The following is a 16329-nucleotide window of genomic DNA, read 5'->3' as shown; positions in this document are numbered from 1 at the left end:
TGGATATTAGACTTCCTATTGAATCAGTAAAGAATTAACTTACAGATTTAATATTGTAATACCTTAGCCTAAAGTAAGTCTGGACCGAAAAGCTACCTATAATCTCACAGACCACTTTAAGCATCTTAAGAGTATATGAGGAAGGTCCATCAGAAGGAGAAGAATCAAGAGTAATGAAGCTTTAATATTTTTCCTAAGTTTGGGATTTATCTTCCACACTGGGGAGGGTGTCCAATTCTTGAACTGCAGTCCTACATTTGAAGTTGCAATTTGCTGACAATCTCATTTCAAGCACATCCAAAATTAGCAACTAATTCTTTACACACACTTTATTAATAGACTCCTGAAATTCAGAGATTAGAGAGCAGCGCATTCAGCGTAGAGAGGGGAAATGTGCAAAAAAAGATTTTAATGTAATTCTTATCGATCAAAGATAATCAATAAGGGAAACCACTGAACTACATTTTTATCTTCCTCAAAAGCAAAATACACAAACCAGTGCGATTACATGACTGCTGAAGAAGTTCTTGATCCACAATCACCTGCACATCTTAATTTATGATTTGGCTTTAAAAATTTATAGAGATCTAAAGGGTAACCCTTTTTTTTACTTTAAAATTTATTTTTTGAGAGTGAGCGGGTACACGAGTAGGGGAGGGGCAGAGAGAAAGGGAGAGGGAGAATCCCACACTCATCACGTAGGGCTCAAACTCATGAACCATGAGATCTTGACCTGAGATGAAATCAAAAGTTGGACACTTAACCAACTAAACCACCCAGGCTGCCCTAAAGGGTAACTCTTAAATCATGACAATTCTGTGTCGGTTTAGTGAAAATCAGAACTTTTTCAGAAATACATTCAGGGGAAAGGCAGCCATTACGAACAAGTGATCTTGGTTTGGCCTTTAAAAAAGAAAATAAACCACCCAAGCCTTTAAAGTCCTTTTAACTTAAGTCGTAAAAATAAAAGTGGCTGGCACCTGTTAGTCTAATGAATCATAAAATCTTCTTTAAGAATGCTTTTTATTGATTTTTTTTTCACAGTTCTTATATTCCGTACCGTAGAAAATTTACTAACCCTAAAGGAGAACAAAACCCAGAGAGCATTTAAAAAACTCAGATAAACTAAAAACGTGCTTGCCAATATAAATTTAGCGGATAGGTTCTCTGCTTATCCAATCCCTTACCATCTGTGGAGAATTTACATCTCCTCCTTCAGAGGGAACAATAAAGACAGCTAAGATTTATTAGGCACCAATCTGTGCCAGGAACCATGCTACACAGCTGGCACAGATTATCCTATTGAATGTTTAAACTTAAATCTTATAATAACCTATCTGATTCCAGACATGCTCCAAGGGGACAAAGAGGAGTGTTAACAGGCAAAGAGATGTGGGGGAGAAAGACACCAGACAAATCGAGACACTCAATTCAAAAAGAACACCTCAAATCCCTAACCTCAGCTATTCTTCTTTTATAAACAACCTTAACAAGAATACCCAAATACCTTCTAGTCCTTAGCAGATTGGACGCAGCCAATTAGAAGAGGGAGGAGGGCTACTGCAGTGACAGCCCTAAGAAGGGGTAACTGATCAGCAAGAGAGGAGAAATGAGCATAAACAGCAAATTTATCTCGTGGATCATGGGCGTCTTGAGAACTTTAATCACCAAGTCTTGAGAACTTATTACACCCTGATGTCATAATTAAAAAATATCTGGGGTGCCTGCGTGGCTCAGTTGGCTGAGCACCTGACTTCGGCTCAGGTCATGATCTCGCAGTTGGTGAGTTCGAGCCCTGGGTCGGGCTCTCTGCTGTCAGCTTGCTTCCAATCTTCTGTCCCTCTCTCTCTCTGCCCCTCCCCCCGCCAGAGCTTTCTCTCTCAAAATTAAACAAAATAAATAAACATTAAAAAATATGTATTTACACAAGGAAGACTAGATTAGATAATACTCCATGGCTCTGAGGGTAACAGTGAGCCCCCAAAATTCCCGAGATACGCTCAGAGTGTTCTCCTTAAGAAGGCTTGAAAGAGAGCACTAGAACAGTGTGAACTCTGAGCAGCCCATTTGCAAAAGACTCCAAACGGCCAAGATTTAGCTATAGTTAATACTCTCCTGTGCCAGGGAGTGGGGTTGGGGGTGGGGGGAGCAGGAAGATCCATGGTTTGGGCTTTGGGCCACCTGATACCCAGGCTATGCTACCGCCTTCCTGTGTGCCCTTGGACAAGACGCCACACTTTCCTGTTTAAAATATGAGGCGCTGGCCCATGAAACCTTTCAGTCCACTCCCTGCCTTTTTAATCCTCTGCTTCAAACACTGTAGAGACCGTCTATTACCACTTCTCTGAAATTCACGAATACCAGGCAACTGGTCAACACTTTCAAGGGGAGTTTTCAAAAGGCACAAAAATGCACGCAGTCGGTATTTACAGAAGGAAGCTACTTCAGCTGCCTGGAGAAAAGTGGTATTTGCATGTAAGAGGTTAACAGGATAGACCGGTCTTGCCAGTCTGGAATTAGAGTGCCACTTTCACTTACTTCTTGCAGATGGAAACAAGGAGAAAAATTATCCCTTGCATTCTCCGCTATTTTGGGAGATAAGCTTTTTTTCCATATCCATTGCAAATATGCAACTGGAACATTCTGTTGTTCTTAATGCACAGGTGGTATTGCACAGCCTCATTTGAATTGAAGGGAAACTTATTTTGTGGGCTGCTGGCGGAGGAACATGTGATCAATGCACCAGATCAGCACTGGCTTGCTAGGAACATCGAGATTTAGTTTGTTACTGGCATTAACCTCGTATACTAGCTGTTCCCGCCCTGAGTGCACGTCAGAATCATCAGGGTAAGTGTCCTCCACAACCCTCTCCCCCTCCAATCGATCCACGACGGGCCAGAGGATCCTTTAATGAGCTGGATAATGAGCATCAGTGAAATTCTTTGTATTCAGTCTGTATTATCCTTGGCAGATTCCATTCCACCAAGGGTCAACCTGTGAATACGCAGAAATAGCAGTAAATTAAAATAAACTAAACCTGATGAACAGTGGCTAGCCCTGGGCAGGAGGGAAATAATTCTTTCTGCTTTTAAATACCATTCTGAACGCAGGGTGGGAGATGAAAAACAGCCATTCGGCAGGCTTGGACATACTTGCCTGAGAAAACCTAGGAGGGTTTTCGGAGACTTGTAAGGCAATGCCCTCCCTTCTACAGATAAATATGGTTTAATCCCACGCCTGCCTGCACGACCTGCCTCCCACTTCCTCTCCTCTTCGCCTCCCCCCCCCCCCCCACTTCGGGTAAACCTTCCTGCATCTGTTTTGCTTGGCAACACACACCCGCATTCCAAGAGATGCCACCTGGCCACCGAGAGCCGATTGCAACATATTAGGCCAAACAAGAAACCTGCTCAAAAGGAAAAGCAATCTGCAGTGAGGTTTCTGGGAGCAAAGATTACTGGAATTGCAGGGCTCCACTGGGTAAGGGAGGCGGCCTGGAACCACTTCACGCCCTACCCTGCACATGACCCTTTCACGGCCATAAGACTCAGAGAACATCCCCAAGCGTGTTCTCTCTAATGGCACTTTCTGCTCTCCGAGGACTCCATCGGCCCCTCCAAATCCAGAACCCCCGGCCCAGGCCTTAGTGGCTCAATTCAGAGCAAGGAGGATAAATTGGCTGCGGACTTCAGAACAAAGCATGGTGTCTGGTATTTCCCTCTGTTTCAACCCACAGCATAAGAAACATTCTCTTTCGGGAGCTGAGCCAAACGGGCCTCTATTTCCTTAGCAGCAACCTGTAAGTTCTCTCCCCATCTCACATCTTCTCCACGGACGTGGATCGTGTCGGTCTAAGTCCTCAAACCATCAAGGAAACACACGGTTGAACCAGAGAGCAAAAACAAGGACTTCAGAAACTGGGGAAAACAGACGGACAAACCCCTGCTCCTGGACAACACCTTCTGCAGGGGCTGCCTCTCTGGGGGTGAGCCTCGCGGGATAAATGAGCTATTTTAAAGGCTGTGGATCTGCTCTGTAGCCCACACATTATTCATCAATGGACAATATGCCTTATAATAAACGCAATCTGCAAATCAGAAGCAGACTCCCCGGTGCAAAACTGCAAAAATAAATCCGCCCACGCCCTGGCATGACACAGGCAGCAGAAAGCGTCTTGAAATAACACTCGCTTGAGGAGAATAAAAGCTTCCCATTTTCTAGGCACGGCCACATGAAAATGACAGTCTAAGTATGAAGGTTTGACAGTCTAAGTACTAAGGTTGGACGAACTGCTGAGAAAATTGACGACTGCTCTTAGTATCTGGAAGAACAAAGGTTCGGAGGGGACAGCGGCACAGGCCAGAGCCCGGGCTCTGCCGCCTCTGAAGTGACCCGTACTACGATGGCCTCCCTGCTCCTGCCTTGCAGCCTCAGGACGGGAGCCCGTGCCCGGCATGGTCTGCGAAGATATAAATGGGGTCACCTCACTGCACTGGTCAAGCCCCTCCTTGTGGCCTTCCACCCCCACGACCTCACAGTGTCCCTCCATGATCTGTTCATCCCCCTGACCACTCTGTCTTCCAAATCCTTGCGTCTTCTACCCGTGTGCCCATTCTGGCTACGCTGGCCCCCATGCTGGCACATGTGGACCTCAGGACCACCATACTGGCTCTCCCTCCCCCTCCCCACCGTCTGGAATGGTCTGCTCCCAGCTACCTGCCCGGCTTGCTGAGCATCACCTCAGGGAAGCCTTCCTTGGCTTCTCTGTGGAAAATGTAAACACAGCGCTCTGCACCCCCTTTCCCTGCTCTTCCCTACGGCACTGATCCTCATCTAATATACCGTATTCCTCCTTATTTTGCTCGTCTGTCTCCACACTTCCCGAATGTAAACCGCATGAGGGCAAGGGGTTCTTGGGTGTGTTTGCTGCTGTATATACCTAGAACTTAGAATGACGTCTGGCAGGAAGGACCGGATGAATCCACGGTGTAAACACTTGTCTCCTCTACCGGCAACCTCACAGAGGATTTTTATCAGTCTCCAGACAGCCCAACTGGAGATTCCACCCACTTGTTCTAACAGCAAAAAGAAGTTCCATCTAGGAGACGCAGGCTTCTTAGGAATGTACAAATATTCTGATTCCATAAGTCAGAAACACAGGAGCATCTCCTTCACCCCAACATCAGCCCTAAAAGACTCTTGACAAAACAAAGGCGCTGAAATGGAGATCATCAAAGTCTAGAACATTGAGTGTTGCTCTGCTCTCTTACCAGGACATAGATAGTAAGCGCAGAACTGCATGAACTTCATTGCCTGGACCCTTAGGTCAGGTCTGTTCTTTAATGCGAAGGTAATACTGACTGTGGGAATGGGTATGACATCAGATTTTTCTAGCATCTGCATGAGAAAAATGAACCACAGAAAATCTTTCCCCAAAAAAGTCCTAATTAGTACTTGACTAAAAAGAGAGAGTGAGAGAGCGCACGCAGAGAAGATCCTAAACCTTTTTTTCCTTCTGGATTTTTCCTTCCGGGCCCAGGAAACTTTGACCTCCAAGGTGAATGTTTTTGCTTTCTTCCAGATCCCTTTCCACAAGCCATCTCGTCCATCAGTCACAACTACCTTTGGCTCTGGAGAGTCACAGAATGGCCTTTTCATGATTTCTGCCGCGTCATGGTCCCCAGATCAATATGTATCTTTAATCCCTAAATATGGTCCCCTTCCAGGGTTCCCCAGATGAGACCAATAATATTGTTGTTGTTTTCTTATCTTTCTCAGTGTTCCTGGGTTAGACCAGGAGCACTCAGAGAGGCAAACAGGCCACTTCATGGGACCCCCACCACTGTCTTTCATTTGTGGGATTCCCCTCTTCTCATCAAAAGGATCCGCTCCTTGGGGACAGAGGTATCCCCCAAAGTCTCGGCCTCCTTCACAAGTTTAAAATGTTATGTCTCAGTCTGTGAGTTCGAGCCCCGCGTCGGACTCTGTGCTGACAGTTCAGAGCCTGTCTCCCTCTCTCTCTGACCCTCCCCCATTCATGCTCTGTCTCTCTGTCTCAAAAATAAATAAACATAAAAAAAATAAATAAATAAAACGTTATGTGTAAAGTAAAGCATCTCCCTGCCACGACACGGTACATTACTTGTTCACTGAGCTCCCTAGAGATGCAAGTCTCAGTCTCTCAGGAACGGTCTCCAATTCTAATAACTGACTCTGGCATTACCTCTTAAAGGCAACAGTCTTCATTTAAAGTGCCATGGGAGTTTAGGCTACTTGATTTTCAAACATGAAACACCGAAAATTTTCTGTGTAAACTGCCAAGTAGTAAGCTCCAAGCTGAGTGGCGATCAAAAGTTAGGGGATTAATCCAACTAGAACGGGAACATTTTTAGAGTGCTCAATTATGTTAAATTCAGGAAGCATATTCTGTGATGTCAGTTTTCATAAGCAAAGAATAATGATATGTACAACTTGGTTTAGCTATTTCGTAGATGTATTTACTCAAAAGAAAATTTCAAGTTTAAAAATTCTGGGTGGGGCGCCTGGGTGGCTCAGTCGGTTAAGCGTCCGACTTCAGCTCAGGTCATGATCTCGCGGTCCGTGAGTTCAAGCCCCGCATCGGGCTCTGTGCTGACAGCTCAGAGCCTGGAGCCTGTTTCGGATTCTGTGTCTCCCTCTCTCTCTGGCCCTCCCCTGTTCATGCTCTGTCTCTCTCCGTCTCAAAAATAAATAAAGGTTAAAAAATTCTGGGTGACAAATGTACTCAAGGAAGGATCAAAGGGGCATTCATAATCCAGAAGGTCTATTGGCTGAGACCTAAATACAGCTGCGCGATCACCAAATTATTTTAACAGGAGCCAGTAATCTTAACAGGCCTTCTTTCCATCCATCCGTTCTTTGTAACGGGTACAGAGAGCAACCTCCTTAAAAAGTAGAAAATAAAAGCATCTATTTAGCAAGGCTTCTGTTTAGATTTGTAACTTCTTCTGGGTTAACTCCAATATTTCAAAACACAAGAATTCCAGTACCTATCATTTGCCTTATCGTTAAAAAAATTTTTTAATGTCTGCTTCTTTGTGAGGGAGACAGAGAGACAGGGCACAAGCAGGGGAGGGGCAGAGAGAGGGAGGGACACATAGAATCAGAAACAGGCTCCAGGCTCCGAGCTGTCAGCACTGAGCCCGATGTGGGGCTTGAACCCATGAACTGCAAGCTCATGACCTGAGCTGAAGTTGGATGCTTAACCAACTAAGCCACCCAGGTGCCCCTCCTTATCATTTTTAAATGCTTAAATGTATGAAACTCATTCTAAAGTCCTATCCACAAATACCACCAGCAGCAGCTTAGGTGTGCTATTTGCAACCACAAGGCCTCCCAGTTTTATATAATGTATTTACCATTTTTTTTTTTTTTTTTTTTAAACACAAAAGGCACAGAGTGATGCAGCTTGGATGGTGAGCTCTTATGTCTTGGTCGTTCATCCCTCTGGGTTTTACCACCCGCCCTGTGCCTACTTCCCAGGGCAGAGGTGGGAGAATCAGGAGAATGAGGAATCTCTCTATGTTCCTAGTATTTACTACAACTTTTGCAACGCAGGCATTAACCTGTTAGCAAAATTATGTACGTACAGTCACAGACACTGAGAAGAGATACCGTGAGAGAAAATCATGTTAATCGCTAAGAAAAACATCTGTGGCTTTCCCGAGTTAATTTTTCTCACTGTTCAGAAATTTAATACTTTCATTTAGCGGAGTCTACCCATCTTGGTGATTCCCTTCTCTCCTTCCATGGTCAGGAGTGTTACCATCCTTCACAGATCTGATTTTTTAACTGCTTCTTATTCCATGGTGTGGAACAATTTATATGTAATTATTGAAACCTAGATTTAAAATCTCGAGCTTATTTTAGTGCTTGGTTTAGGTTTTAGATCCAATCATTATTATTCATTTTATTTAATGACTGTATCTACATGTAAGTGAATATGGTTAATCCGCATGGTGGAAATTGGGGTTATTTTCTGGATATGTTTTTTGTTAAGTCAAAATGGATACAAATTCAAGCGTAAGTACTACACATAATTAATACAACGGTTCCCGTGTCATAATGTAGAGTAAGGATCAGCATGTTCTTATGTCCAAATGTCATTTCAAACAGAAAGAAGGGGGGCGCCTGGGTGGCTCAGTCGGTTGAGCGTCCAACTTCGGCTCAGGTCACGATCTCACGGTTCGTGGGTTCGAGCCCCGCGTCGGGCTCTGTGCCGACAGCTCGGAGCCTGGAATCTGCTTCCGATTCTGTGTCTCTCTCTCTCTGCCCTTGCCCTGCTCACGCTCTGTCTCTCCCTGTCTCTCAAAACTGAGTAAATGTGAAAAAAAAAAAATTAAAAACAAAAACAAAAACAGAAAGAAGGGCAGAGTGATGCTGAAAATACTCATTTCTTTAGCCTTTCTTCTGGGTAAATTCTCCAGTGCCTATGTAAATAATTAACAGAGGCAAGCCCTATAAATCAAGCTTACTCATTCCTGTTCAGGTTATGGCCCTACGATACATTAAAAGTGACAGGCCCCGCTTTAACTCCTGTTACCACCACTCAATGGCATGAACTGTCTTGGTATCTTTCTGTCCTCGACCTGACCCAGGCAGGTGCTTATACAAGAGCTCTGTGGAAGGGCAGAGGACAGGCAAGGAAGGAATTCATTCAGCTCAACGTTTGACGCGAAAGAGAAGAATTATTCATGCTGACGACTGCACCCCAAAGTTCTTCCACAAAGTTTCACACCAAAACACAATCTGAAACTTGCCGATCGCGATCAAGGAAATTCCTGGGCCAACACAGGAAGCCCATCACGGGCAGTCCCTTCTACGTTCAGTCTCTTGAACAAAGCCCCTCCCGCTGATCCACTGACAAAACTCCCGGTCATCCTTCCAGATCCGGTTCCAATCTTCCCCTCCGTGACATCGATGGTTCTCGTCCCCCCTGACCCACAGTGTCCCATCCCGTGTGTAAGCAACCTGCCACCTGCCGCCTATGCAGGGCCCGACGCTTCTGCGGGCTACGCCTCATGTCCGCTATCCCGTCTGCCATCTGGAAAGCTCTAAGAAGTGAGGCTTCCCAACCTCTTGGGTTTCTAACACCAAGTAGTAGCTGCACGTACAGAAAGGGCACGTGCAGTATTAGGAAACAATCACTTCACACTTGTGAGATACAAAGAATATTCTCTGTAACCGCAAAAATAATGCTCAACTTCCTCATCTTAAAGTCGAAAGGAACTGGCCGACATAATTCCTAAGGGAACACACAGCTCTCTAAGTTTATGAGTAGAAAACTCAAGCATGACTCCTGCACACGTTAGCTAGAAGTCAGTGCCGGATTACAAAATGCAGGAGCACCTCTTGCTCGTAGGATTTCAACGGAGGGTGCAGGCAGCCCCTGAGGCACACTGTGTTTATACAAAACTATTTTTACTGCTTTGTCCTTTATATAATACCCAGGCACCCTAATAATGCATGTGAATGTGTAGAATACCGTGCCAGAATTTTTTTTTTTACTTTTTAAATAAAATTTTTATAATGTTTATTTATTTTTAAGGGGGCGGGGGGAGCGCCTGAGCAGAGAGAGAGGGAGACACAGAATCCGAAGCAGGCTCCAGACTCCGAGCTGTCAGCGTAGAGCCCGACGCAGGGCTTGAATTTACGAACTGTGAGATCATGACCTGAGCCAAAGCTGAACCCCTTAATCGACTGAGCCACCCAGGCGCCCCCCACTCCAATTTTTTTTTTAAGCATGGTTTCTACTACTGTAAGAGGTTGAGTCAACTTAAATATTAAGACTGCATCAAAAGTTCAGAGTTTTATTACAATTTAGTGTCTCTTTTCCCCCAGTGGAAAATACAATCAGTGCATATCTACTGAACTGAATCTAAAATTAAGGCATTGTCACTGATGAGGAGAGTAAGAAAGAACCCCAGAGCTGTGCTGTCAGTGTGCAGGGTCAACTCAGCCAAAGTCCTTAGGGAAGGGGCAGGGAGTTGTTGGCTGAACAACAGAACTCCTAGCCAGAAGCTCCCTGCTTTGAAGTGCTGGTTTTTTGGCTGGAGCTTCAGGTACACATCTCGATATTTCTGCTGCAGCTCAGCTTTTCTATTCAATTCAAAAAAATCTGAATTTCCATTCAATTCCAGAAAAGCAGCTTTTTCCCCCCTCCCTCAAGAGTCAAGTATCTAATCATGTATTTTAAAAGAATATGAAAAAAAAAATGTCAAGAAAAACACATGATTATGAAAGTCTCTCGAGGAAATAGATATGACATGTGGGTCATTAAATATACTTTAAAGGTCTATCAGTTCTGGATTGGCCTACAGAGAGAATAAGAACTGTAAATCTATCCAACTGTTTGAATCATCAAATGTTTACTATGCCTAGTACCCTCCCTACCCTTTCTTAGCCCTCCCCCCAGAAAGAGGTAGGTAACAGGATGAAAGGTCACAGGTTGTAAGCAGATTCCTCAAAATTAGGAGATGAGGGCTGTAAAAGCCTCGTGACTCATTCTGATCTGTAACAAGTAAGTCACAAAAGCAGGCTGTGTAAATAAATTCCAGGGGCTCCACAAGGCAGATTTGCTGGGGGAAATGCTGGCCTCGTCTCCCTGGAGTAAATCCACCCTCCGTCCCCTGCCACTTTCTGCTTATCCAGTAAGGAGAATATGGCACAGCACTTAACACTAAAATAAACACAGGATGGTTTCAAAGAATAGGCAGCCGGGGCACCTGGACGGTTCTGCTGGTTGAGCGTCCAACGCTTGGTTTTGGCTCAGGTCATGATCCAGGGTCGCGGGATCGAGCTCTGCGTCCATCAGACTCCATGCTGCGTGTGGAGCTTACTTAAGAGTCTCTCTCTCCCCCTCTGCCCCCCTCCCTATTGAGTGCTCTCTCTCTCTAAAACGAAACAAAAAAGAACAGCTAGTTAAGGCAGGCTCCTCAAGGAATTGACCCAAAGGATCTGAACACTAAGTGTAGCAACGGCAGTCAATCTGAAGGAAAGACGACCCCCTCCAACCCAATTTCTGGTACTTTCATTCCAGGACCCCTCCCTTCCCACGAAGCACTTGATTCCAAAGTGTCAGAACAGTTCATGGTTCTAAAACGATCGGGGTATAAAAAGCAGGCTTCTTGAAATTCAATCTCTCCCAACCTCCGTACCGAAAGCCCGACTTCCTGTTACAACGTGGTGATGCCTGGAGACCACCAAAGTGTCAACTCAGGACAGCACAGAACCAGCGAGGACGTCAACCGCTTACTTGGAGGCCACCTGTTTTACTTGTTTTTTTATAGCCCTCGGTACTCCAGTTCGCCCAAATAAGCTGGAGTGGAATAATAAACAAGGTTCAGAAAGGAACATTCATTGAGAACATGTATTCATCCACGATGCATAATGAGAAAAGCTAAAAATCTTTCAAGAACCTCCATTTGCCCAGAAAAAAATCACAGACCTCCTGAAATACATATTATAACTAACGTTTTCAACACCCTATCCCTTTAGGCCCTTTTAATCTTTAAACTGGAGCTGGGTGTATATAGCAGGTAGACTGTCTTGGGGTTCTCTTCTCTCTTGGGTAGGACATGGTTATATTATGATGCCTGGTGGAAATCGAGGCAACTGGATGACCAAAAACAGGACATTAAACCTCTCAATAATCCCCAGGCAATTCTGGAACTCCGTTTCCAAAGCTTCTTTTAGCAATTATAGTGGAAACTTGGATATTCTGGTATTTATGCATTCAATCAATAGTTTTGACACCGTCTGTCAATTTCCGGCTTTTTCCTCATTATTGCAAACGTATTGGTAGTATTATTAACAGCTAAAAAAAATAATAATAAAGCATTTAGGGCAGTAACCTAGCTCAGCAATAATAATATGCACTTAGGGGCGCCTGGGTGGCTCAGTCGGTTGAGCGACCGATTTCGGCTCAGGTCATGATCTCGCGGTTCGTGGGTTCGAGCCCCGTGTCAGGCTCTGTGCTGACAGCTCAGAGCCTGGAGCCTGCTTCTGATTCTGTGTCTCCCTCTCTCTCTGACCCTCCCCCACTCATGCTCTGTCTCTCTCTGCCTCAGAAATAAATAAACATTAAAAAAAATTAAAAAAAAATAATATGCACTTAATTATTTTTGTTAAAAATGTGCTTCATCATCTCAAGTTGTATAAATACATTGTCGTTGAGATTAGGCTCAGTTTTAAACCATCAACTGTACAGACACCCAACATTTCATTATGTTTTAAGATAATTCTTACGTGCAGTAAATTTCTTCTGGTATTGTGAACTTTTAGGTAGAGGTAACAATTTTCTTATTAACATGTGTTACAAAATTATAGATTAATTTCAATGCCTAGGAACTCTGGCACCAGGCTTAGCCAAGAGAGACAGCTGCAGCATTTATGAAAACCCTCTGAAAGGCAGTATCTGATAAGGCCTATTCCCAGACACTATCCTCATTTCCAAATCATACAATGCAGAGATTTTGTACAGATAACATCAGTGTTGCTCAAAAGCCTCAACCTTTAAGAAGGAAAAGTAAACTCAACCAATGGAAAAATCACAGCAAAATGATACAAAAATATAAGCGTGTCTGAAAAGCCAAAATAGATGTTTCAGAGTTTCAAAATTCAATACAGCAAATACAACTCCAAGTCCTTTTCTCCAATGCATAGCTCACGAATTCGATTCTTTTCAAGGACTGTCGTCACAGGTGGCGTTAGGGATCTGGGATGCTGATTATCCGACGGCCAGAGACTCGGGATAGAGGAGATGACAGCAGGAAGGACATTTCAAAGCTAGTTATTAAACACTTCCAGGTATGCCTTAAATCCATGCTGTGCCTAATGCTGATCAAAAACTGTTCACAGTCTTCCACATTTGTTGTCTCTTTTAAACCTCACCACAAACCTGTGAGCTTAACACTTTTACCCTCATTTTTTCACCTACGAGCAGGCTCAGAGAGGGCCTCTGACCGCCCCCCAGACATGTCAATCAACTGCCCAAGCTGCCTCTGTGGGTCTCCAAAGCTGCCCTCTCTCTGTGAAGCTAGTGCTTCAAGGCACCGAATGGAGACACCGTCTCCAAAATTTTCAGCAAAAACGTTACATCATTAGAAGCATTTAACTGCTTGTTTGGCTACATGGACTTTTAAATTGTGCAAAGGTATCTTTTTAAATTCCCATTATGCACAAACAAAGTGATCTGATATGCTAGTCTCCACACCTAATGACAGCATCACATACCGTCACATCAAACAGGAAAGCAGCACTATTTCACACGATAGCAGCGAAGGCTGAGAGAGGCAATGCTTCTGCAATGGGATGTCAGTGACAGTAAACGAAGGCATTCTTCAAGGTGAAGTGCTACAGAGAGACAGGAGATTCCACTGCAAGCATACTTGTCTGTGTGTAAAAACTCCTATCTGTGTCAACACTGGGGGATGCGGAAACAAAACACCCATAAAAATAGTTGAAATTTTGTTACATGGTATCAGAATAGTCTCATGTGATCACGTGATCACATTAAGAAACTGTTACTATATTCAAGGGAAAAAATGTTTATAGGATCCAATCAGACGCCAAGGGAGCTGTGCCTGGGTGGCTCAGTCGGTTAAGTGTCGCTCTTGGTTTCAGCTCAGGTCATGGGTTTGAGCCCCCCGTTGGGCTTTGCACTCACAGTGCAGAGCCTGCTTGGGATTCTCTCTCTGCCCCTCCCCTGCTCTCTCTCTCTCTCAAAAATAAACTTAAAACAACAACAACAATAATACCCAAGGGCATGAAAAGAATACTAGCTTTTTTCTTATTCATTACACTGCTGTTGACATGTTTTTAAACAAAGGGGTGGTTTATACATATATTCATAGGAAAGTGACACCAGCTAATACTATTGTTGAGATTTTTCTGTACAGTAAAATCATCTTCTCTAAAAGAGATTCAAACTAAAATTACTCCCCCCGACCAACAGAAATAGTTGGGGTATTCCTTTGTCATTTATAGTAAAGTGAATGTTTAATCCCAACAGATTGTTATTATTACACTGCTTCTGTGAAGTGTAGGTCCGCTGAGAGGGCGCATGGAAAGGCAGAGACCCTAGGGTGGAAGTAAAAGGGAAACACTCCCTTCCCTGATAGTATACGTAGTGGGTGGGAGAATACCTGTTTTGGCCCCCCGACCCTCCTCCCTCTGTTTCCGTTAGAAACCATGTCCACAAGCAACTGGAGACAGCCTCTGAAACTTTCCAAGCGCCCAGTGTATTGTTGTTACATCCACAGTGGACCTTGGACACTTAACTTAATGGGATCAGAGAACTTAGCTGGTAAAATACAGAACCTAGTTGTGACTCTGCCTGAAACGGTGTTGAACAGGGGCACCCGTACTGGCAAAGAGTGATCCTACCTCCTCGGAAAAACTCGAATACAGTTAAGCAGTCTGTAAGCAAACCAAACAACTCAAAAACTAAGAAAAGAAGCTCTCCTTTATTTTTTTAAAAAAATTTTTCATGTTTATTTTAGAGACAGAGAGACAGAGCACAAGCTGGGGAGGGGCAGAAAGAGCCAGAAACAGAATCTGAAGCAGGCTGCAGGCTCTGAGCTGTCAGCCCAGACCCCGACATGGGGCTCGAACCCACGAACCATGAGCTCATGACCTGAGCTGAAGTTGGACCCTTAACCGATGGAGCCACCCAGGAGCCCCCAATAAGTTCTCCTTTAAATGACTGGTTCATAATGCCACAAACAGGATAGCTCAGTTCTAAGCCCTCTGAAAGATCATAACGGATGACTACAAGAAGCAATTCGACTTCAGTGCAAGGGTGGTGGGCCAGATGGAAAAACATCAGCGCAAAGGGTTTCCGTGTATTTTTCTTCCCCAGGAATCTAGCTGGTTAACATTTTTTGAAGTCATGTTACATGTGAGGTTTACTCCCAATAGGATGTGTGGGAGCAGAGACACAGAAAAATACTCAACAGGATAACCTTGTACTAAGGTCGAAGGCACAGACTATACAAGATGAGCACATTTGTAAAAGGAATCCTGAGTGGTCTGCCCAACGAAGCAAGATTTCTCACGTCATTTAAAAACCAGACTGCAAAGGATTTTAGTCAATTTCTCATGTGACCTAGTAATAAAGTACCCTTTCCACCAAAGCAGCAGATATGTGAACCATGAAAAAAGCCTGGTGGCAGCCAGACTGCAGACGTCCAAGTGAATGTTTTCCCTCAAGATAAATAAGGCCAGGGTCGCTGCTGCCTACGCCGAACACCCCTGCCCGTACAAAACGCGGACAAAGTGCTGAATGGGGCCGACAGGTCTGTTACGTGACAAGTTTTGTTTTTGCTTCATAAAGAAAAAAGTTGTTGCTTAGAAAGCGCCAGCTGCTGACCAACCATTTACTAATTCATGTATGTGAACAAAAATACACAGATATATAAAAATTCACAAATGAGCTTTGCGCAGTGGCAGTATCGTAGCCAATGAGGTTTATCTGAGGCGCGATTATTGCTGATTAAAAATTCACATATGAAAACCACACCTATAAAACTGTGACCAAACTTGTTCTCAAGAAAAGCTCTTTATACTAGATCTTAAGTTTCCAAATTTGAGGAAATCTGTTTCCCACTTTAATAGCCCTTTCGAGGGCTAGCCCTTGTATCAACCCATAATTTTTAGAATATTCTATTTATTTTCTAATTACATTAGAAATCTCAAGCCAAATGAGACTTTATATAAATCCCATCTAATGTCGACATCCAACTACAAAATGGTTTAAGTTTTTGGCAATAGAACTGAAGAGTTATCAAAACTTTAGGAATGCAGGGTCGCTGGGGTAGCTAAGTGTCCGACCCTTGGTTTCAGCTCAGGTCATGAACTCACGGTTCGCAGGTTCAAGCCCTGCGTCGGGCTCTGCCCACTCAGCAAAAAGCCTGTTTAGGATTCTCTCTCTCCCCCCGCCTCTGTCTCAAAATAAATAAACTTAAAAGGAAAAAAAAAAAAGCTAACTTTAGGAATGCGTTTTGCTTATCAAACCTCAGCTGGTAGGTGGTCCAAGTTCAGCATGGAACTGTGTCGCCCAGTGACGCCTACAACTGTTTGACACACTTTCTTGGGATGAAGGTCAGAAGTATTGTAATTTCAAAATGCTACCGAAATGTGTACAATTATATAAAAATGGTATTGGCTGAGTTCAAGACTAAGCACTTAGACATGTCCTAACAAAAGGGTTAGATATTAAAAAAAAAAAAAAAAAAAAAAAGTATGGAAGAGAACAGAAGAAGAAACATTTATATGATACCAGGAAAACTA

The 16329-nt window shown here is 43.9% G+C and overlaps 1 protein-coding gene and 1 pseudogene across 3 annotated transcripts in view; one reads left to right on the top strand and one right to left on the bottom strand.

Moving 5' to 3' along the window:
- The window catches only part of NEDD4L (NEDD4 like E3 ubiquitin protein ligase), a 338017-nt gene that overhangs the window by 124936 nt on the left and 196752 nt on the right, over positions 1 to 16329 (bottom strand). The window lies entirely within an intron of this gene.
- On the top strand, positions 15472 to 15590 carry LOC122204333 (annotated as a pseudogene).

The sequence above is a fragment of the Panthera leo genome, chromosome D3 (genome assembly GCF_018350215.1).
Source record: "Panthera leo isolate Ple1 chromosome D3, P.leo_Ple1_pat1.1, whole genome shotgun sequence".
Lineage (NCBI taxonomy): Eukaryota > Metazoa > Chordata > Mammalia > Carnivora > Felidae > Panthera > Panthera leo.
The sequence above is the reverse complement of the archived record's forward strand: the minus strand, read 5'-3'. Positions and strand labels throughout refer to the sequence as shown.